Source organism: Peromyscus californicus, unplaced genomic scaffold, assembly GCF_007827085.1.
Source record: "Peromyscus californicus insignis strain IS unplaced genomic scaffold, ASM782708v3 Scaffold_2__1_contigs__length_46816999, whole genome shotgun sequence".
Lineage (NCBI taxonomy): Eukaryota > Metazoa > Chordata > Mammalia > Rodentia > Cricetidae > Peromyscus > Peromyscus californicus.
In genome coordinates, this window is record NW_026294540.1 from 39,159,387 (window position 1) to 39,182,886 (window position 23,500).

General features: G+C 45.2%; 1 protein-coding gene across 4 annotated transcripts in view; it reads left to right on the top strand.

The window, feature by feature from the left end:
- The first annotated feature begins 4,557 nt into the window (after positions 1–4,557).
- The window catches only part of Wasf3 (WASP family member 3), a 93,525-nt gene continuing 74,582 nt past the window's right edge, over positions 4,558–23,500 (top strand). For 3 of the 4 annotated variants that reach the window (XM_052754499.1, XM_052754496.1, XM_052754500.1), the window contains exon 1: positions 4,558–4,680. The gene's annotated coding sequence lies outside the window, so the exon portion shown is untranslated. Of the gene's footprint in view, positions 4,681–5,006; positions 5,107–23,500 lie in introns of those variants that run through there. The other variant, XM_052754498.1, reaches the window with a different exon arrangement.

Genomic DNA, 23,500 nt, shown 5'->3' on the forward strand with positions numbered 1-23,500 from the left:
ACACAGGATTCCATGGAACATTAACAGTCACTCACATCGCCAGAATTCTCACCGCCATGGTGACTGATCCCCTCTAGCCTTGTTCCAAATTTAATTTTGCCACCTTAGTATGATGCTGGGTCATATCAGCTAGCTGAAGATTTATAGCAAAAATAAAATGGAGACACAGTGAAGTCTGAATGACTGGTCTCTAGGATGCCACTACATGCCTTTCTTATACGCCTAAGAAGTGAAGGAAGTTTCGCATTTGAGATGCTTGTTGAAGTATTTGGTGATATGGTTTGAATTTTAAATGTCTCCCAAAAGCCCACATGTGAAGGTGCTGTTGGGAAGCTGTGGGCCCTTTAAGAGTTGGGATCTTGTGTGAGGAGGGGGGTCACTGCGGAATTACCTTTGAAGCAGAAAGGGATAGTGGGGTCTCCACCTCTTCTTCCTGTTTTGCATAACCACTGTGAAGTAAGCAGTCGCCACAGCGTTCCTGTCATGATGTCCTATCTCGCTAGGAGCCCAAAGCAACAGAGCTAAGCAAACAGGGACCTGGACTTCTGAAACCATAGTTAAAATACAACGCCCCACCTTTACAGTTCATTTTCTCAGGCAATTTTTTTTTTCCAACTCTGAAGGAAAACCGACACATTTAGGGTCAAATGTATTGGTGTTTGGAATTTGCCTCCAAGTGGTTTAGTTAAATAACTTACATGGCTAGAGGAAGAGAGGGGAAAGAAAGGAGGGGGGGATGGAGAGAGAGCAAGGGGGAGAGAGATGGAGGAATGGAGGGAGAGAGAGAGAAAAAAGAAGAGGGAGCGAGAGTGAGCACCTGCAGGAGGAAAAGCCAGTGTGGCGGTGTGTGGGCAATGACAAAATAATGACGGGCATTCGCCCTACAATTCCTTACCTTTTCTTCTGCATTCGGAAGATTTTCAATACAAAGTTGCATAAGGACTTAATTATCTATGTGAGGAAAGACTCGAATGTAATTTGTGACTTCACTAGGGCAAAGGTGACCTTTTGAGATGATGAAAGTTTGTCTTCATTGTGTTGGCTACAGTTTCTGTGGGTTTGCCATTGTCAACGACTAACTCATTTTAGAAAGGACATCTGGGTTTACAAAATAATTGAGAGGCATCCAGGCAGTGGGACCAGATCTTGTGCTCATTGCATGAGTTGGCTGTTTGAAACCTGGGGCCTATGCAGGATTGTTTGGCTCGGCCTGGGAGGAGGGGACTAGACCTACCTGGACTGAGTCTACCAGGTTGACCTCAGTCTGTGGGGAAGGCTTTGCCCTGGAGGAGACGGGAATGGGGGGGGGGGGGGTTGGGGGGAAGGTGAGGGGGACGGGAGGGGGGAGAACAAGGGAATCCGTGGCTGATATGTAGAACTGAATTGTATTGCAAAATAAATTAAAATAAATTAAAATAAATTCTAAAAAAAAAAGTCTAAAAAAAAATAAAAAATAAAAAAAATAATTGAGTATGTAAGCACACACATTTCCTCCCAGCACTCAGCCTCTCCTCCTAGGCTTTGGTTATAAATATATTAGTGTGGCCCACTTGTTACAATTGGCAGGCCCACGTAGGTACATTTTTATTAAAGAGAGCCCACAGTTTACATGAGAACTTTTCATTCTTTGGGTCTGGACAAAGGTGTGATGTACACGTGGCCACTGTAGTGTCACCTCCAGTGGAACTGCATTGTCCTAAGGGTCTATCCAGTCTTTGCTTTTCTACTTCCCCCAACCTCTAGCAACTACTGATCTTGTGCTCTCCATATTTTTGACTTTTTCAGAATGTCACATTTTCAGAATCATGTAACACACCGTTTTTTCCCCCAACTGGCTTCTCTTATTTAGCTGTGAGTGGTTTCATCATTCTTTTGTGGCTCCATGGCTCAATTTTTCTCCTTGTGGAATATCTACTATCTGAATACACCACTGGCTATCTCCTTACCAATAAGGACATTTTGGTTTCTTTCAGTGTTTAGTGATTATGGCTAAACATTTAAGCATATGTTTTAAGATTTTAAAAAATATTTATTTTATGTATATGTGTGTATGACTGAGTGTATATATGTGTACTGTGTGTGCAGTTCCTATAGCAGTCGGGACAGGGTGTCTGATCCCTGGAACTGGAGTTACAGATGATTGTGAGCTCTCTATTGGTGCTGGGAACTAAACCCCTGTCCTCTGCAAGAGCAGCAATTTCTCTAACCATTGAGCCATCTCTCCAGTCTGAGGTGCGAGTTTTGTATACACTTGGATACATTTTAATTCCATTGGATAAATTTCTAAAAATGTGTTTGCAGGACCCTATGGAAAAACTGGTCTTTACTTTGTATGTAACTGCCAGATTCTCCTCCAGAGTGGCTGTGTCATTTGTATTCCCAGCAGCAGTGAATGAGCAGTCCTGTGGTTCTGCATCCTTGCCAGCAATTGGCATTGTTGCGTCTTTGGATTTCAGTCAATCCAGTATGTATGCTGTGCTGTTTAATTTGTGTTTTAATTTATAACTCCCCAATGGTGTATTTGGTGGAGCATACGCCTATTCAATCCCTGTGCTTTCCCATGCCCATTTTGACAAAGGGTTTGATCAGATATATTACTCATTTTTAAACCCTGTACATTGTTTTCTTACTGAGATTTCAGTAGCTTTTTATAACGTGGGTCTTCTCATGAATAAGGCAAATGGGAGACTCAGTCATGAATTTACTTATTTAGCAACTTCGGCAGGTAGTGGCCATACACAGGCTCTGCATACTTTTTCCCTCTTACTAGCAGAAACTGGATGTCTTTCTATCTTCAATATGTAATACTTTCGACTCCTTTGTAGCCATGTGACACAGGCTACAAAGAAAGAAGAAACAAAGGGAAGGTGCTCACTGGGGCTTCCTGGAAAGATTGTTAAAAGGGGTAGATCCCCTTGGCATGGAAATCACTGATCTTTCGCCCTTTGTCTGTCTATCTACCATTTTCCTGAATGTGATGCGATGTCTAGAGGACCCATCTTGTAAAGATGATGGCAAGTGTCACACGATGAGGGACATATTACTAATGACTCTAAAAAGCCCAAGACATGTGACACCATGGAGATGTTGTTGCAGGAGCTCTGGTGCTTGCTCCAGACTTCTTGTTTAGAGATGTAGTGCATTTGAAATAATTTCAGTATGTTGTGGACATGATGCTAACAGTAAGTTATGTGTACTACATACTCAGTATGACGGTACATGGTATCACACTGGATGGAAGCAGAGAATAAAGTGATGTCTTCCCCAGGGAACTGAGATCTAGTTAAAGGGCAGTGACCTGTATGTAGCAACTGCCAACACTCCAGGAACAGGCAATTAGGGATCACAGTATGTTCAAAGTAAGTCTAGAGGCAGCTTAGGTACGGCGAAGGTTATTGAAGAAGGAGCACTGAGGAAAATGTTAACTAGCGAGACAAGGCATTCTGGGTATCAAACACCTTCAGCGTTTGGAGTTCTTGATCGATGACCTGGATATACACAGGGCAGCCATTCCCCTGGGTAAGAGCAGATGAAAAGGAGGAAAGACAATTTTAATTTGAATGTCAATTCATCTTTGGGCTGGGCAAAAATTTATCATCCCAGTGTCAATGTTTAGAATATTGAGGAACTGAAATCTTGTTTACCTGTATATTCCACAGTGCTACATTCTGGAAACTGAGGATAGAGCTGTTAAAATTCTTTGAAAGCAGTGTAGATTTTGTGAATAGTGCATGGTTTTTCTACTGTCTTTCTGGTGGTGTGAACTCTGCTAAAATCTCTATCAACAGGCATTTACAAGTGGCTAGTTTATCACTTGCCTTAAAGACAACCTGAATCAGTTTTCCTTGAGCTCTTTATTGGGATTATGTATATTGGGATTACACACACACACACACACACACACACACACACACACACACGTTTCCATTTTGTGATCTGGTTTGTAAATAAAAACAAAAGGCATGTGTAACACTTGTGTTTGTAAAACTCATTTCCTTTGGAACCTGGGAGAACATACTGTCTTCTCTTTTATTCCCTTTCTTCCCTGTCTTGTTTATTTTCGCTTATTTTTCAGTTATCTGGCACCACCTGGGACTGGGATGAGTTGATAGTTCAAGACTGTCCTGTTTAATAGATAGTATGGCTTTCCTCATAGGTGGGGGAATAGAATTTGGAAATGGGTGAAGACAGAGGGAAGAGGAATCTGTGGATGAAAAAGATGGGAGGGTTCTGAACCGATCTGATCAGGGCTTAATGCCAACTGATGACAGGGCTATAATCCTCTCAGGCTTGGGTGAATCCTCAGCCCTGCACGGTGTCTGAGGACCTACAGGTATGTAGACAGCTTGTGTCAGAAGCCCTCAAGACCCAGGTGAAGGTTAGGCTACAGGTGGTGACTCATGGGGTCTGCAAGCAGAGGGGATACCCAGGTCCTCTAGTTCCCCACCTTGGAGCAGGAGGAGGAGGCCTGAGGAGGCGCCGCCTCCTCCGCAACGCCCCGCCCCCGCAGCGCCTACGCTACCCGCTCCTGACCGCTCACCATTGGCCGCAGCGCTCGCCAATCCAGCCCCCTGGCCGCGAAGGGGGCGTGGCCGCGCGGTGCCGGGCCGGGGGCGGCGTCTGTCGCCGCTGCGCGCTGCGGTGCGGGCGGCGGGACGATGGAGCCGGGATCGCGGCACGGTGAGTGCGGCTGGGGGTCCTTGCCAGGCTCCTGGCCGACCTCTGGGGGACGTGGAGCGGGATTCCGGGGGCGCCGCGCTCGGGCTGCGGACCTGCCCTGGTCCCTCCCGGCCGCAGGTGGCGCCGCATCCTCCCTGCGCATCCTTCATCCCGACAGCTCCCGTCCCGCGTGCGGCCTGGCCTGCGCCGGGGTCCTGCGGGCCGCGTGCACCGAGGCTCCGGCTGCTCCCGGCCTGGTCCACGGCGCAGCTTCCCGGACTGAACATCTTTCCCCCCTCTGGCTTTGGTACTTCCCAGCAAATGCCGATTTTTCCTCTTGGTTTGGCCTCTCTGCAGTGGAGAGCAGAGTTCTTAATTATTGAGAAACTATGCGATAGGCCTGGGATTAAAGGGAGCCTGTCATCTTCTTGGCTGCTGTTGAGTGGAGTAAGGGATTCTTTATCATTTAGGGGTTGGTTTTAATATGGTGATTGCTTTCTAGCAGTGATTTTTTTTTTTTTTTTTGAGTTTTCAAAAGACGAAGGTTAAAAAGGGTCCTTTTTATTTCGCGTCGAAGCTGTTGAATTCAAATGCCTAATGAGGCATGATATTTTGACTTTTAAGATTCTGAATCCACGTTTTTGTAAGGGGAGAGAGAGAGAGACTGAGCATTTGAAATGTTTTACATTTTGAAAGTTTAGCTTGTCTAAAACTGTGACAATACCTGCGACTCTACACCAAACCGAGCTTAGAGTGTTAGACACTTGGCTGGTTTCTCTGTCTGGTCCAGGGCAAATTCTCCTGAGCACCGGCTGTTTTTGTGTATGCTTTACCAAACTTTCCTATTCAAGCAGCGAGACAATGCAGTGAGTGGATCTTTTCAGCCAGTTCTTTCATGTACTTGAGAGGCTAAACCAGAGAGAGCAGGTTTGACCTTTCCCAAAGGCAGTTAAAGATCGTATCTTCTCAGCTTCCTTCTCCCAGGAGTCTCATAGCTGCTTTGTAGCGCTCAGTTTTCTGAATTTAAAAGATCTTCAGAGTTGATTTTTAAGAAAGCTGTGTTGTTTTAGATGTTCAAAGCTCACTGGATTGTAAAGGGGACCTCGCTTGGACTGGTGTTTGTGGTGCTTTACTTACAGCAGGGGAAAGACTCTTGTTCTAGACCCGTGTATAAACCTCACCTCTGCGCAGTCAGCTTTTTCAAGTGAAGCTGCTTTAGAGCATGGCTTGACCGGTTTGCTTAAAATTTATAATCTCGTTCTCAGTGATGGTTGCCGATCATCTCAAAAATTCTGCAGATAAAGCTGGAACACATTTTGCTAGGTGGTCGTGCCAGCATTGACAACCCCCCTCACCCTCAACGTGGTCTGTCATCAGTGTGTCTGTGTAGACATACTGTACAGTTTTCATAGAGACTTACATGTTGACAGGCAGTTGGAATGCTTGCATGAAAACAGTTTTGTTCAATAGATACGAAAAGACTTGTCTGTGCTGTGTTTTGCTGGTTTTCTGATTCCAGAAATTTCCTTTGAAGAATGTAGGTTGTGGTTCTCCCTTGGGAGTGTGTCTCTAAATTGCTGCCCAGACTTCAAATTGCTCACCTTCTCAATTCTTTACAAGTTAATTAACTTATTTTAAGTGCTTGTTTAAGTTCAGTTTTGGTGTGTCCAGTGTACATGTGTGTATGTGTGCACATGTGTGTATGTGTGTAACTGGGTCCTCTGTAGATCTCTGACCTTCAGTTTTTTTTTTTAGTGGATGATCATCAACCCCTGCAAACCCCTTGTCTCTGCCTCCGCTTCCTCCCCGGTGCTGGGGTTACAGATGCACCGCTATGCCAGGCTTCTTTTTTTTTTTTTTTTTTTTTTTTATTAATTTATTTTGCAATACAATTCAGTTCTACATATCAGCCACGGATTCCCTTGTTCTCCCCCCTCCCGTCCCCCTCACCTTCCCCCCAACCCCCCCCCCCATTCCCATCTCCTCCAGGGCAAAGCCTTCCCCACAGACTGAGGTCAACCTGGTAGACTCAGTCCAGGTAGGTCTAGTCCCCTCCTCCCAGGCCGAGCCAAACAATCCTGCATAGGCCCCAGGTTTCAAACAGCCAACTCATGCAATGAGCACAAGATCTGGTCCCACTGCCTGGATGCCTCCCAAACAGATCAAGCCAATCAACTGTCTCATCCATTCAGAGGGCCTGATCCAGTGGGGACCCCTCAGCCATTGGTTCATAGTTCATGTGTTTCCATTCATTTGGCTATTTGTCCCTGTGCTTTATCCAACCTTGGTCTCAACAATTCTCGCTCATATAAACCCTCCTCATTCTCGCTAATTGGACTCCCAGAGATCCACCCGGGGCCTACTGAGGGATCTGGATGCAGAGATCCATGACTATGCCAGGCTTCTTACGTGGGTGCTTGAGCTCCAAACCCAGTCCCCACGCGTGTGTAACAAGCTCTTACCCTCTGAGCTGTCTCCCCAGCCTCAGAGCGCTTTCATTTTGTTAGGCGTCCTTTCTAACTTTACTTTTGGGCATTTGGAACCACATGTACATGGGAAAAAATACTTAATGTCAATATAGAGACGCGTGGACTAAAGAGTGTCGACTTCTACCCTTCCCGCCTTGTGTCTGCGCCAATGCTCTTTCTGCGGGACTAACTAAACTTTATACTATGGGGTATGTCTTTCCAGGCTTTTTAGAAAGTTATTTGTTTATTTCATGTGTATGGGTGTTTTGCCTGCATGTATGTCTATGCACCATGTGCGTGTAGCGCCATGGAGGCCAGAAGAGGGCGTCAGAGCCTCTGGAAATGGAGTTATAGATGGTTTTGAGCCCACATGTGGGTGCTGGGAACTGAACCTGAGTCCTCTGGAAGAGCAGCAAGTGCTCCTGTCCACGGAGCCATCTCTCCAGCCCCCAGATTTGATTTGATTTTTTTTTCAAGCGGCCTTTTCTATTTAGTGAGTGCGTACTCAGTACCAAGCATTACCTTATCCACTGGGGTTACAGAGGTGAGAGACAGGAGATTTTCAGATCTCCGTACTTTATTCTGACAGACAGTGGAGTGTGGTCAGTATCATGATGGGCAAGCTTCCTGAGTGACCTAATGTGTTCATTTACTTCTCTTCAACCTTCAGGATACGTTAGAGTTTGTCATGCATGGTAGCAATATACTGATAACAGGATAGATAGCTCTGTTGGCTGCCTGTGAAGCTTTCTGTGTACACACTGGCTACAGTTTGTATCTTTTTTTTTTTGGTTTTTCAAGACAGGGTTTCTCCGTGTAGCTTTGGTCCCTGTCCTGGATCTCGCTCTGTAGACCAGGCTGGCTTTGAACTCACAGAGAGATTCTCCTGGCTCTGCCTCCCAAGTGCTGGGATTAAAGGCGTACGCCACTGCTGCCCAGCCTACAGTTTGTATCCTGAAAGGACCATAAAACCTCAGAGGAGGACCACTGACCAGAATTAAGGGGTTGTTCTGAGATGAGAAAAGCTCCCAGAGTAAGTGAATGAAAAGGAGTCGGCTCTGGTCTCAGCGGAGGGAGAACTAACGTACAGAGAGATGGGCAGGGTACAGTGGAGTCACTGAAAACAGTCGGAGGGTGTGAGCGCGTGGAAGAGGCACGAAGCGAGACGAGAGAGAGAGAGAGAGAGAGAGAGAGAGAGAGAGAGAGTGAAACAGTGTAGGCTGTTGCTGATGGTGGAGTTGGAACCTCAGCGGACAGCAGGCTGTGGTTGAAGGATTTTGAACAAAAGAGAGACATGGTTAGATGTGGTGAGCCGGAAGAGGGAAGGCTGGGAGGAGGGAGATTTGAAGAGGTCGAATTGCTAGGACTCCATCGTTAGTTGGCTGGGTGGTACTTCTAGGGCAGTCCTCTGTTGTCCTTGGTGGTTTGTGATTTGGTTGGCAGCCTGGGATTTCTAGGCGTAGATTGGGACAGCAGCATCTGGTGCTAGTGATATGGGATGGTGGGTTACCCTTGTCCAGGCTAAGTCTCGGCTGCTGCGGGACAAGTGTTCTGGAGTGTAAGAACAGTGGAGGGTGGCATGAGATTTGAGGGACTCTGCATTTGAAAGGTAGGTGTGAGGTGATTGAGAAGCAAGAAGGTCACGGTGTTCAAGGGAGCCTCTACCAGGAGTGTGCTGCAGCCGGGACATCATCTGTGACCCTGAGGTGACAGTGACACCTAGTGATGGAGACTGGAGCCTTAAGGCCGGTATGCACCAGGGTTCACTAGTGGGTGGAGATCTGGAGTGTAGACTGCCTTGTTCTGGAACTTTGGTGGTAACAGTAAAGGGTGGATGCAGGGAGTGGGGGTGAAGGGTGGATTTAGGGAGTGGGGGTGAAGGGTGGATTTAGGGAGTGGGGGTGAAGGGTGGATTTAGGGAGTGGGGGTGAAGGGTGGATGCAGGGAGTGGGGGTGAAGGGTGGATGCAGGGAGTGGGGGTGAAGGGTGGATGCAGGGAGTGGGGGTGAAGGGTGGATGCAGGGAGTTCAGGTAAAGGGTGGCCTTTGGGGTTTTACCTGGAAGGCTCTGAGTTAGTGTAGAGAACTTGGATGGGAGGAATCAGAGAGAAGTTCCTCTTCATAGTGACTTCAAGAAAGCTGTTGGGTTTGGCCTGGGGTGCCATTAGTAGCTTTGGTGAGTAGTCTCCCAAGCCTTGTTACTGTGGATTAAGAAATGAAGGGAAGAGAGAGGAGCCAGCCAGGGTAGGTGGGCTCCTAAAACTCCAGGAGGAGAGAAGAGTAGAAATTCTTTTTTCCAGATGGGAACCAGAGAAGGGCGTCGGGTACAGGATAATTCTTTTGGAGATTTTAGAACAGGGTAGTCCTTGTTTGAATGGATTCCAGCTTGGGCTAGTCTGTCTTTGGCTTCCCCTTGAGGTCATGTTGTCCTTAAAGGGGCAGTGTCCCTTTCTGGCTGTTTTTCTTTGATGAATGAGTACTCTCTGAGGGGTGTGTTGTGCACTTGCCTCAAGGCCAGCTCTGTCTGGGTCAGAGCCTGTCCCCCAGGCTGGTAGGCAGCCCTAGATAGAGTGGCTTTTCCATGCTCACATTTCAGTCGCTCTTCCATCGTTTTTCCCTGGACCCATGCCCGCTCTGAAGGTTACTACTGTTTTTTTCTTTCTTCTGAGGACTCTCTTAAATTATTTTTAATTTTAATTTTAGATGCTCCGAATATCCCACGGTACACTCTCATGTTTCAGGTCAAGCTTCTAAGCCTTGGTTCTGATCTCAGGATCTGTGGGTAATTTTCAGCTTTGGCTTTACCTTTTCTAGATGGTACAAACAATTAAACCTACGCCCTGTCCACGCTAGGTATGCCTTCTACCGCCAACTCTTCTTAAAGCGTTCTTATTTTGAGACAAGTTTCACTGGTTACCCAGGCTGCTCAAGCAGAACCTCGGCTCCTCTTGCCTCCATCTTGAATAGATGGGATTATTGGCCTGCATCACCAGGCCTATGCCCCCCACTTTGTACTTTTTTGAAATTTTTCCTGGGGCGTGTTCTTAGGGTCCCCTCTACCACCAGCCCAGTGGAGCAGTGGTGTTGAAATTGGTCGAAAATTGTGGGGTGTTTACCCACCACTCCCACAGTTCCCCAGAATTTTCTTGAGTGCGAGCAGCAGGAAATATTAGATAGAAGGATTTATTGCGGAGAATCTTGCGGAGATAAACAGATAGAAAATAAAGGATAGCCTCGAGAGGGCCTGGAACCTATTCCAACCGGCCCGACTGTCTCTGCCCCAGGGTTTTTATAGAGATGCCAAGGGGTGGAGCAAAAGACCTCCTCCCCCAGCACAGCCAAGTGCAGACCATCTCAGACACCTGCACTCAGGCCGGTGGTCTAATCATCCTCTATACGGACCTGCTGGGTAAAGCCACGAGGAACCCGAGAACGGGCTCCCACAGAAAATGTCTTCTGTCATTTACATATCTTATTATAAATATATAAATTAGAGTAAATATGTATTATATATGTATATGTTGACTCTTTTACCATGTAATTTTATGGGTTTCCTTCCTTTTCAGTGTGCTAGTCATTTTCAGTCTGTTACTGTAACTAATGCCTGAGATAACCAGCTTATGAAGTGAAAGGTTATTTTGGGTCACTGTTTCAGTCTGTGATCAGTTGGCCCTCTCTTGCCTTTAGGCATATGACAAGATGTTACATCATGATATAAGGGACTCAAGGCCAGAGTAGGTATAGGAAGAAGAAACTGAGTCCTACAATCCCACACCCCCAATTCCTTGAAACTTCCCATCAGGCCCCACCTCTTAATCTTACCATTTCCCTGTCGCATTTCTATGGCAGTCAAAACTTTAACACTAGACCTTGGAGTGTTTAAGGTTCAACACTAACGGTCAGTCCTCATGTTTGGATGCCTGTGTCTTAGGTCCCATTGGTTACATGATCAAGCTTCTGTTTAAGTATCCTTTATCTGGAGTGGCCAGGGTCAGAAGTGCTTTGGATGCTGGAAGTTTCTGCATAAACATAATGAGGTATCATGAGTATGGGACCAAAGTACAAACACAGAATTCATGAATGTTTTATATATATCATATGCGTGGCCTCAAGTTAATCTTACACGACGTTTATAATATTTTTGTTTTGCATTAAACTGAGTTTTGTGGTGGGGCACATTCTACTTGTGTCATACGTCAGAGCTTATAAAGTTTTGGTTTTTGAATTTCTGTGTGTCTGTGTGTGTGTCTCTGTGTGTGTGGTCAGAGGTCAAATCTCAGGATTCTGTCTTCTCCTTCCAACATGGAGTCAACCGGCAAGAGCTTTTACCCACTGGGCCATCTTGGTAGCCTAACGTCTTGGTCTTTGGATTAGAAGTTACACTAGTTAGTGTTTGTCAGCTTGACCCAGGTAGAATCACCTAGAAAAAGGGAACCTTAGTAGAAGAATTGCCTCCATCAGATTGGCCTGTGAGAGTGTCTGTGGGACTTTTCTTGACTAATGGTTAATGTGGGGGGGGGGCAGTCCACTGTGAGTGGTGTCACCCCTAGGCTGGTAGTCCTGGGTTCTATAAGAAAGTGGCCTGAGCAGGCTATGGAGAACAAGCCAGTGAGCAGTGCTCCTCTGTGAAACCTGCCTATGCGCCTGCCTCAGGTTCCTGCCCCGACTTCCCTCCCTGACACCCTTTGATCAGGATGGGGAAGCCAAAGCAATCCTTCTCTCCCTAACCGCTTTTGGTCCTGGTGTTTATGACAGCGGTAGGAGCAAACAGGACAGCCCAGCCCACTAAGAGGAACTTTTCTCCAGGTAAATCTTGACTATTTTATAGATGGCATTTCTCGTTCATTTATTTTTTAGTTGTTTTAAACTACTGTTACATGATTTTTAGTGAAAGATCAGGCTCTGAGTTGTACTTATAGCCCTGGACTGGTGCTAGATGGATATATATATAAAATAGTTTACATTGCCCAAAAGAATATAAGATTACAAAGACACATCCTACTTTAAGAGTTAATATAAATGAGCCGGGCCATGGTGGCACACACCTTTAGTTCCGGCACTGGGGAGTTCGAGCCAGCCTGGTCTACAGAGTGAGTTGCAGGACAACCAGGGCTGTTACACAGAGAAACCCTGTTTCAAAAAAAACAGAGAGGGAGGGAGAGAGAGAGAGAATATTAATGTTAATAGATCTGTCAAGTTAACCACCTGAACACAAACAGCCCTAGTTATACTTTAAGTGATCTGTTTAACTATTCCTTTAATAAGAAATGTACTTAAGCCGGGCGGTGGTGGTGCACGCCTTTAATCCCAGCACTCGGGAGGCAGAGCCAGGCGGATCTCTGTGAGTTCGAGGCCAGCCTGGTCTCCAAAGCGAGTTTCAGGAAAGGCGCAAAGCTACACAGAGAAACCCTGTCTCGAAAAACCAAAAAAAAAAAAAAAAAAAAAAAAAAAAGGAATGTACTTAAAATGTCTTTATTATTATATTCACTCTCTCTTTCTCTGTCTCTCTCTCCGTGTGTATGTGTGTGTGTGTGTGTGTGTGTGTGTGTGTGTGTGTGTGTGTGTGTGTGTGTGTGTGTAGATCAGAGGACAACTTACAGGAGTTCTTTCTACCATATGAGTCCTGGGGGTTGAATGCAGTTCCTCAGGCTTGGTAGCAAGTGCCTTTCCCGTACAGCCGGCTTACTGCCCCTGAGATAGGGACTTTACCCAGAAGTCCCTTCCTCACTGCAGTAGTTTATAAATCCTCACTAAGCCTCCCTGCATTGAGTTAGAACTCTGTCTTTTTCTTTCTCTCTTGATCTACCATTTTCTTCTACTTTTCTGACCCCTTCACTTAAAAACAAAACAACAACAACAACAACAACAAAATCCTGGCTTTGTCCCTTCCTCTAATCCAGCTCTCATGAAATTGTTCTCCAGTTCCCTTCTGGGTCAGCTGTAAAATTCTGTCATCTATGAGACCTGAAACCTGAAGAAGGGACCCTGAGTTCCCATGTCAGCAGTATGGAGTTCTGGATGCAGCTGCTGGGACTTCGAGGTTTTTGTGTCTCTGAACAGGAAGGGGAAATGGACAGAGACACGTGTCTGATAGATAGAAAGCTCAGATGTATTAAGAAAGACTACAGTAGGCAGCAGATCTGAGCAGGGAGAGGGAGAGGCTCATGGGAGCGGTGCACCAAGGATCTAGGTGGTGTGTTGACTTCCTGGCTTCCTGGCCATGACGTTTGAAGAACCTTCGTCATGCCTGTGGAGTCTGTTACTTACTGGCCTTGCTGGGTCAAATGTCCCTCATCCTCTTTGCCAGGGGGGCTTTTTCTGGAATACTAATTTTGCAGTCTTTGTGTGAGGCTTGGACTTCACTCTTGGCCCTACTCACCAGCCTTAATAGTACCACCGAGCCTGGCTTCTTGACTTTTAACTTAAAACTAGAAATTACAGAAATCCCCCAATTCCCCAGTCACCAGGCAACTGGTTTTAATTACACAATGCAACAATGTTTCTCAAGACTTCACTGCAGTTGAACCATTCCTTGAAATATTCTATTAAGCTGTTACTCCCCGCCCCCAAAGTTGACATTGCCCTTTAGCAGTTTCAAGGTTTGCCAGGGATAATGATAAATTCATACCTGAGCTATCCTCACAATGTTCATGACTTCTTTGCTGTTTGAGCCTTACATAAGCTTAATTAAAAAAAAATTGTTCCAGTGTTGACATGTCCAGTTCCTTCTATACGTCCTCAAAACAAAGCAAACACACAAAGACCAACAAAAGCATAAAACCTGGAAGAACTGTATCAGGCTCACACGTTGTTACCATTAGCTTCAGCTGTCAACTTTACACAGTCAAGTGTCACTTGGGAAGAGGGAACCTCAGTGAGGAATTGCCTCCATCAGATCGGCCTGTGAGTATGAGCTGTGGGGCATTTTCTGATTGCTAATTGATATAGGAGGGTCCAGTCCACGGTGGGCGGTGCCATCCCTAGGCAGTAGAGCCTGGGCTGTTTAAGAAAGACAGCTGGACGTGAGCCTGGAGCAAGCCAGTGAACAACATAGCATTCCGCCATGGCCTTTGCTTTAGTTCCTGCCTCCGGTTCCTCCCTCCGCCTCCCTCAGTGATGGACTGTAATCTGGAAGCCAAATAAACCTGCTCCTCCCCACGTTGCTTTTGCTTGTGCCTTTATCACAGCAGCAGCAGCAGCAAGCCAGCTAGGGCAGGCAGTTCAGTGGTTAGAACAGCCACACAGCTGCCACACTCCCAGTCTATTTATTATTAACTTTGTTTCGCCAGTAGGCACTCAGAAGTTTATGGTTTCCCTTTTTTGCTCTTTGGTGTCTAATGATTGTCAGATTTAATTTAGACACAGTATCTTACTCTGCATTTTAATATACTCAGAGTGCTTTCTCTTTTTGGACAAAGAATTTAGGTCTACTTGCAGGTAAGTGAAAGTGACTAGTTGTGTTTAAGTGGGTGTGTTTATTGTCTGAGATGCTTATGGTTTTATTGGCCATAGTCAGTGGAGGCTTTTTGCTTGCCTTTCACTAGATGAAGATCTGAGTTAGCTCATAAGAAGTACCCATAACAATAAAGAGCTAACTGTGGATTCCAAGAATCATTAATCTATGGGGATCGGGAGTAAAACATCAAGGCCCATCCCTCCGGTCTGGTTAAGTTTCCATGGCCAGCATTTTAGATGGCAGAGCTAACAGCTTCAGTAACTGCCAGATTTCAATGACTTGGCCGGAGAAATCTGTGTGCGTGGAGGCTTGTGTCTCCGCCACAGCTGGCATCCCTAGTGAACTTCTGTGTGGATGTTCTGGTAGTCAGTCTTTTCGCCTTGCATCACGCTTTCTGTCGGAACTGGGATCCTGGGTGGTTTGAGTGGTGGCTGGGAAAAGATAAGAGCCTGTGGAAGGCTCCCAGAGCCAGCACGGTCAACCCCCCAACTGCTGGCTGTGCTGGGACTCAGGCTCGTTTAGCCTGCCGTAGGTGTAGCTGGGAACCCCCAGAGAAGAGACGGCGTCACCAGCTGTTGCCCAGGGTGACTGAGAGTGGTGGTTTGCATCCTGGTGGCCTTTAGTGAAGGGAGCAAAACTCAGCTTTGTGCTGTGGTTTGCACTATTCGCAAAGAACGTACCAGCTTCCTTAATAAATCCTTGATTTCACATCGCATTTTCTTCAAGCTGCCATTCAGAAACAGTTTAAAAGGCGTGTGTGTGTGTGTGTGTGTGTGTGTGTGTGTGTGTGTGTGTGTGTGTAAGATGTCTATAGGATTTGTGTGACTGTTTTCTCAGCTTGGGGGCAGGGACACAGTATTTTGTGCTGTTCATTGAAGGCAGATTTAGAGACCAAATGGATGCTTCATTCACTCGGAGTGCTGCTCACTGTGTGCTACAGCAGAGGTTGGTGCACCCATTTGTTTTTTGGTTTTTATCCACTTGACACAAGCTAAGTTATCTGGGAAGAGAGAACCTCAACCGAAAAATTGCCTCTTTCATATTGGCCTGGAGGTTGTAGGCCGTTTTCTTGATTAATGACTGATGTAGGATGACCCAGCCCACTGTGGGTGGGGCTACCCCTGGCCAGGTAGTCCTGGGTGCCAGGCTGCACAAGCCAGTCAGCAGGGTTCTTCCAAGGCTTCTGCTTCAGTTCCTGCCTCCAGGTTTCTGCCCCGACTTCCTCCATGATGGACTAAGGTTGACAGTGTTAGGGTAATAAAATCAACCATTTCCTTCCCAAGTTGCTTTTGGTCATAATGTTTTATCTCATTATCAGAAAGTAGGACAGTTGGTAAGCTGCATCCCAGATTGTTACCTGATTGGGTAAGACTGTGTTGGTATACAGACATACCCTTTTGTTTCTTCGTGGTGTGTAACTGCCTTAGGACAGCTAGGTAGAGTGGAACAGAGGTCAGTGGTGGCAACCAGAAGTGTGCAACCTGCCAAGAGTGGAATAGTTAGCTGTGACGCTTTATAGCCAAACACTTACCCCAGTTTCAGAGGATCGGCTTTGTACCATTCACTGGGGAGAGATGATGGGCAACTTGTAAACACAGACAGTAGGGATGGTCTAGGAAGATAAGGGATAATGGCAAAGAGTATCCCAGGTTTGTACAGTGGTCAGGGAAGTCCTCTGTGAGACGTAAGCACCTGTGAGGGAAGGGAAGGAGGGAGCTGTCTGCACAGATACTTTGGGAAAGAGCTAAGTAAGGTAACCGAGGAGTATAACTGTCCCCAAGATGTCTGGAGATGTGTGTGCCCAGCTGTGTGAATTGATTGCAACTGCAGGGAGGGCAATCTAGGACCGAGTGGGCCGTGGTGGCACTTTGTACTCTGAAGTGGGAGGTTTTTACACATTTTTGAGCAGGAAAGAGGCTGGTATCATTTATGATGGATTCCTGGAACTGCTATGCAGAAAACAAGTTGCAGGGGGAACAGTTGAGGCAGGGTGTATGTGCTAGGCATTGCTGGGTTCTATGGCTATCTGGATGACTCAGACCTCCCTTTCCTTGAGGATCTCATGGCGTGATCGCAAAGGGAAGGGGTTCCTGCAATGTGCTGTCTTAGGTGGGGCAGCACACTGGCCTTAGCGGAGGTGCTGGGTCAAATTGGGAGGTAACACATCACCGAATTTAGAGGGTGCCAATCAAGACTACTTCTGTACCCACGTTCTGAGGTTCTTGGAAGGACAGTGGCATACAAGTGTTTCACCCAGTCCAGGCACTCGGCTGGATTGTTAGAGCTTTATGCTAGAGTCCAGGTGGTTTGGCGTTAAGATCAGGTGACCATGCCAGCGGTGGCTGTCTGGACCCATGAGCAGGAGCGATGCTAGGCCCCTGTCTCAGCCCAGAAGGACGGTGCCTAGGTGCTGAGGAGAGGAGTGACGTTTGCCTTCTTTGCCGAGAGCGAGGCCAAGGTAATTTTGATTTGGGAAAAATAGTATCCCCGAGTTATAAAAAGTCAGTAATCTGTCAAGAGTGTATTGTGGAGAATTGCTGTCTTCATGTGTACCCAGCAATATGAATTAGTTGCAAAATGCACCTCTGTGTAATTAAACAAATTGCTGTGCTCCCCAGAGTTATGGATATGACCCAATTAAACTTGGGAAGATGCCTAAAGAAATTACTTTATTTTCCAGGTAGATGACATTAAGCCGTTTTGGATAACGATTAGTTGAAAAAAAAAGTGATTAAAAAAAAATTGTGGAGGAGGTCATTTACTTTCCTGTTCCCTATAACAGGATGTCTACATAATTAGAAATATTTTTAGTTTTTATAGTTTAGGTTTAAAATGAAATAAAGGAACTAAAACCACAAATTGTAGGATTTTTTTTATAAACACATTTTCTGCAATGGCTGGAACTAAATTTAGTAAAGATTTGAATGACATAATTAATCCATTTCTCTGACACGTCCAGATGTTGCTCCTAAAAGCTATGAGTACACATTCTTTAAAGTTCACACAGATATTTACACAAGCTCCCAGCTCATTGGGGCAAAAGAAAATCCCAGCAGATGCTAGACAATTCAAATAAAATAGAATGCTGTTTTTTAAATTAAACAAAATCAATAGCCAAATGTGTCCAGAAGATTATTCCCTAAGTAACCCATGGCCAGAGAAAATGTTATAATAGGAATGACTACATTTTAGAAATATTTTGATTAGAAGTAATATAAAAATACTGTATGTAAGGACTTGGGATACAGCTAAAATTGTACTCAGAGGAACATTCTTAGCCATAAATGCTAGGAAAGAGAAAAACCTGGAAAATATTTAGTGCTCTGAGCATTCATTTAGGGTGTTAAATGTTAGTGATTGTACACCCTCGTGTGAGCCTGTGTGCCTTCCTTCATTCTTTCTCATGTTTGTCTAAAGTCACATCAAGAAAGAATTCATCCATTCCTATTCACTCAAGAGACTTAAATTTTTTAAAAAAATTATTTGTATGTGTGTGTGGGGATATGTACATGTGAATGCAGGTTCCTGTGAAGGCTAGAAAAGGGTACCAAATCCTCTGGAGTTGGGGTTATAGTAGGGTGTGAGCCACCCAATGTGAGTGCTGGGAATCCAACCCAGGTCCTCTGGAAGAGCAGTACACACTCTTTTGTTGTTGTTTTCTCTGTTAGTTTTTTTTCTTTTTTCTTCGAGACAGGGTTTCTCTGTGTAGTTTTGGAGCCTGTCCTGAAACTTGCTCTGTAGACCAGGCTGGCCTCCAACTCACAGAGATTCTCCTGCCTCTGCCTCCCAAGTACTGGGATTAAAGGTGTGTGCCATTATCGCCCAGCACACTACACACTCTTAACCACTGAGTTTATCGCTCCTGCCTCCTCAAGAGATTTTTTTGTTGTTGGGATTATGAATGGGTGTTGAATTCTATCCAAAACGTCTTCACCCTTTCGAGAGGTAACAATACAATTCTTCTCTTGCTGTTTATTAGTTTGGTGAATTTCTTGCTACATTGCCAATAGTGAAACATTGTTACATTCCTGGTATGAGCCCTTGATGGTGTTTCTGCAGTTTTTCTGTTTCTTATGCGTTATTTGGTTCCCATGAGTCATTAGCTTTTCCTTCATTGGAAGTAGAGCTTTCAGTCTATAAGTAGTCATTGTCTATGTCAGTAGTTTCAGCTTGAATTTTATTTTAACCGATATTATTAAAACATAATATTTCCATTTGCCTAATAAATTTTTGTCTACTCTTTAACCTTTTGAGTATGCATTGGAACTTCCTATAAATGCACTAATTATTCTGAATATTAAACACGACTCATATAGTCAAAATAGTTTGCCCTAAACAATTTGAAAATATTTTTCATTCAATAGGCAAGTTAGGATCATTTACATTAATTGCTATTTAACTATGTTTGTTTTCAATTCTGTCACTGTAATTATGTCTGTATTTCACTTCACTTTATTTACTTAGTTATTCATTGTTAGGTTTCTTTCATTGATTAAATTCTTTGGATGTCAGGAAAGACTTTATTATTCTAGTGATTGACTTTGAAATAGCAACCTCAGAAGCACCTTAATGGCCTGCTCATTTGAACCTGTCCATTTTGACTAGCATCCTTTCTTCTCACCTATTGCCTGCGTGGTAATTCTGACCTGACTGTGTTCCCCTCTCTCCCCCCATTTCCTCGCAATATCTTCGTGGTATTCTACATAGTTAAGGCATAGAAGGTTAACCTCCATTAATTAATTTATTTTTTCAATCTAGTTTTATTTGATGTATTTGAGTGTTTGCCTGCATGTATATATGTACACTACCGGCATTCAGTACCTGTGGAGGCCATAAGAGCGCATTGGATCTCCTGGAGCTGGAGTATGGAGTTATGGGCTACCATGTGGGTTCTGGGAACCCAACCTGGGTTCTGTGGAAGAGCAACCAGTACTCTTAACCCCTGAGCCATCTCTTCAGTCTCATGCCTGCTGTTTGTCTGTCCGGGACTCCAGTCTTATTTCATCTTCATTCTACCACTGGATACACAGATGTTGACTCCTTCACTAGCCTTTTACTCCGCTTGCTTTAGTAAACCCCAGTTAGAGAGACTTCCAGCTCTGACGCATCTGTTGAAGAAGGCACCTCTTGCTGATGTATCTAGGGTGGTATTAGTTGGGTACCATTTGGGGATAACTGAGAACTTGTTATTGAGATAATTGACTGTATTTGTGGTCCAAGTGATGAACCTGGGTTTTAGCATGGGTGTGTAAGTACTTTGAGTCTCTGCTTGTTCAGATGTGTGTGTGTGTGTGTGTCTGTATTTAAATAGCCTTGATATGTGAAGGAAGCTCACTTGGCTATCACTAATTAAGAACATGCCTATGGACCAATCTTTTAGAGACATTTTCTCAATTGAGGCCACCCCCCTTAGATGACTTTAGTGTGTGTCAAGCTGACATAAAGCCATCCAGCATGCCTTCTGTTCTTGGCACCTGTTGAGATCCAGTACCATAAGATGGTCCTGGGGACATGCATCTGAAAGGTATTGCTTCCTACAGGAATGCTTTACCTCTAGGGTTTCCAGAATCCTAACTTCTGGGATCCAGTCTCTGAATTGTGATGCCTCTGGAGTGCTACATGGGTCTGAGGTTTGGGGTGTTAATTGGGTGATTCCAGTTTGTTTGGGGACATGACTGGTCTGGCTTGGAGTGGTGTGGAGCTGCATACTGCTCCTAACCGTATTTGCTGTTTCAAAAAAGATGCAAGATAGGTTCCCAAACGCACAGAAGGATCATCTACAGATTTTCATTTCCTTCTTGGGGGTTTGCTGTTATTATATAGAAATGCAATTAATATTGATTTACTTACTAGTATTGAACATTGGATGTATGGTCCTGTGAATGCCAGGCAAGCACTGTATCACCAAGCTATATCACCCTCTCTCCTTTAAATATAAAATTTATTTATCGTTATAAATTTATCGTTGTGTGTGCGTGTGAGTGTGGATGCATGCATGCCCTGGTTGTGTGTGTGTGTGTGTGGGTCAGAGCACAACTTTCAGGAGTGGGTTTTCTTCTTTTGCTGTAGGATCTGGATCTGGGAATTAAACTCAGGTTGTCAAGTTTATGCACCAAACACCTTTACCTGAGCCATTTCGCTGCCCCCTCAACTCGTATTTTAAACTTTTTATTTTGAGACCAGGTCTCACTAAACTGCCCAGGCTGGCCTTGAACTTGAGACACTCCTGTCTTTGCCTCTCAAGTAGCTGGAATTTCTGGCCTGCATCACCAGGCATAGATAATTACAGTTTATTTTTAACTTTTTATTTTTAAACAATTGCAGGTTCATAGTAAGTTCAAGGAGGGTACTGAACAATTCTATGTACCCTCTGCTCAATATCACATCTGTTGGGACTAGTGCAGTATCAAAGTTAGGATACTGACAGGGTTGGAGAGGGCTCAGCAGTTGAGAGCACTGGCTGCTCTTGCAGAGGACCTGGGTTCCATTCCCAGCACTAGCATGGGAGTTTATAAACGGCTCTAACTCCAGTGCCAGGGGATCTGGTACCCTCTTCTGGCCTCCATGGGCACTTCATGCACGTGGTACCCATATACATAAAATAAAATAATTAAGAGGACTCATCCTAACTGCAAAAAAATAATCACTGTAGGCAGGGCAGTGGTGGCTCACACATTTGAGCTCAGCACTCGGGAGGCAGAGGCAGACAGATCTCTGTGAGTTCGAGGCCAGCCTGGTCTACGGAGCTAGTCCTAGGACAGCCAAGGCTACACAAAAAACCCTGTCTCAAAAAACAAAAACAGACAAAAAAAACCCTGAAACAAAACCACTTAAAAATGATCTATGATTACTGTTGTGTGTGTGTGCACACCACAGCAGGACTCTGGAAGTCAGAGGACCAGCTTTGTGGAGCTTGTGTTCTCTCTCCTTCCAACTTTACGTGGATCAGATGGTGGAACTCAGGCCGTTAGCTTAGGCCACAAGTACCTTCCCTACTGACCACTGACCACTGACCCAACTCTTTTTTCCAAGGGACTCCACCCTTGAACTTATCTTTTGATTCTTGTGAGGCTTTTTTTTCTCTTTCATGTGTGTGAGAAGTGTTAAATCTTCTCTGCTTGGTATTATAACCAAACCACTCAAAAACACTGTTCAGCAGTGAAAGGCGTCATTCTTTGACAACAGGGAATTTTAATTAAATCGGCATCGTCAAGAATAGAGACCGTTGCTTCCTTGTGTTGGAACAGGAACAGGCCAATGAACACAAGTGCAGACTCTTCTCGGATCTGCGGCAGGGAGTCTCCCCACGTTTAGACATTTTCTGTAAATGTAGTGTAAAACAGTCATAGAAATCTAAGTGGAAGACCGTTCCATAGGCTTGAAGTTGGCATTTCCCATCTCTGCGGAAAGTTGAACATTCCTGATTAAATCCAACCCCACCTTTAGAAAGGGCCACAGTGGCGGTGCCTCCAAACTGGGATTGTTACTGCGAGCCAACCTTGCGTAAATCAGGACTGTCCAAACAAAACGTTCTGGTAGCCGCTCATGATCAGAGTTCTGGTGTATGGCTTACATTATGGTTGTCACTAAAAGTCACAGGATATTTGTCTTGTAAATAAGGCGGTGGCTATGGTGGCCTTTTAAAGGTATCAGGTCTGCTCTTTCCCCCTTCTTAATCTTGGCGAGTCATTAATGCTCAGGGATGTTTCTCCAGACATTCACTCCATGCCTGCGTCATCTCCCAGGTGATGCCTCTGCTCTCGAGGGTATCTGTGTAAGAGAATCCTGTGGTTTGACCCATCTTCCACCCCGGCAGATGGTTGAAGCTTTGGTCCAGCCTTAAGCTTGCCTCCCATTTCTACAGCGTGGCACCAGGCACACTTCTGAGCAAAAATCTTCTTGCCTTTCTCAACATCGCCCATTTTTAACCCCTCTCACCAACACTGTGAGTGTTGCACCCCGAAGCCACGTCCCGCTCCCAGATTCGAGTAGTTTGATTGTGTGCTCCTTCAGATTTTCTGCAAGTGACATGGTGACATGGGTGAGTCATGACGCCGAACGGCAAAGTGACGTCACTGTCTCCCCAGTCTGACTTGCTGCTCATCTACCACGTTCATTGGCCCTGATCTCCCCTCCTCTCTTGCCTCACTGGCCTGGGTGGGATCCCATTGCAGTCCTGCACAGAGGTGTGTGTCTTGGCTCTCAGTCTCAGCATTAAGTGTGATATTAGTTGTAGTGACATTTTTTCTTTCTTTTTTTGTAAATGTCTCCTGTCAAGTTGAGGAGGAAAAGATTTTTGTTTTATTATTTATGTCTGTGTGTGGGTGTGTGTGTGCATGTGAGTACAGGTGTCCACAGAGGCCAGAAGAGGGTGTCAGATCCCCTGGAGCGGGAGTTCCAGGCAATTGTGAACCTCCTGACACAGGTACTAAAAACCAAACTCAAGTTTTCTCTGAGATCAGCAAGCGCTCTTCGCTGCTGAGCCTCTGTCTGGCCCCAGAATTATTATTATTATTATTTTTAAATAGCGAGAAACAAGTTCTCTGTCACGAGGGGAGTGATGGATGGCAAAGCTGGGCGGAAAATTCATCTAGTGTTCGTTTATTTCTGAGACAGGTGAGCTGGAAGATGAAGAGTAATTCACATGAGTAGTTCAAAGAGAGTAGGCTGAGCTCAAGTCATTCTTGCGGTTTTCGTTATTGTTATTAGCTGTGTGCTAGCATTTCCTTGAAAACACCTCATTTTATTAAAAACTCAATATTAGGGATGTGTTGGTCTTGGTCACTATAACCAAATATCTGAGGTGGTCAGTTTATTGAGAGGTTGTTGTTTTCACTCAGTATTTTAGAAGTTCCACTCTGCGATAGATTGTCTTGTTTCGGGCCTGTAAAGAAGCAGTGCCTTATGGGAGACGTGTG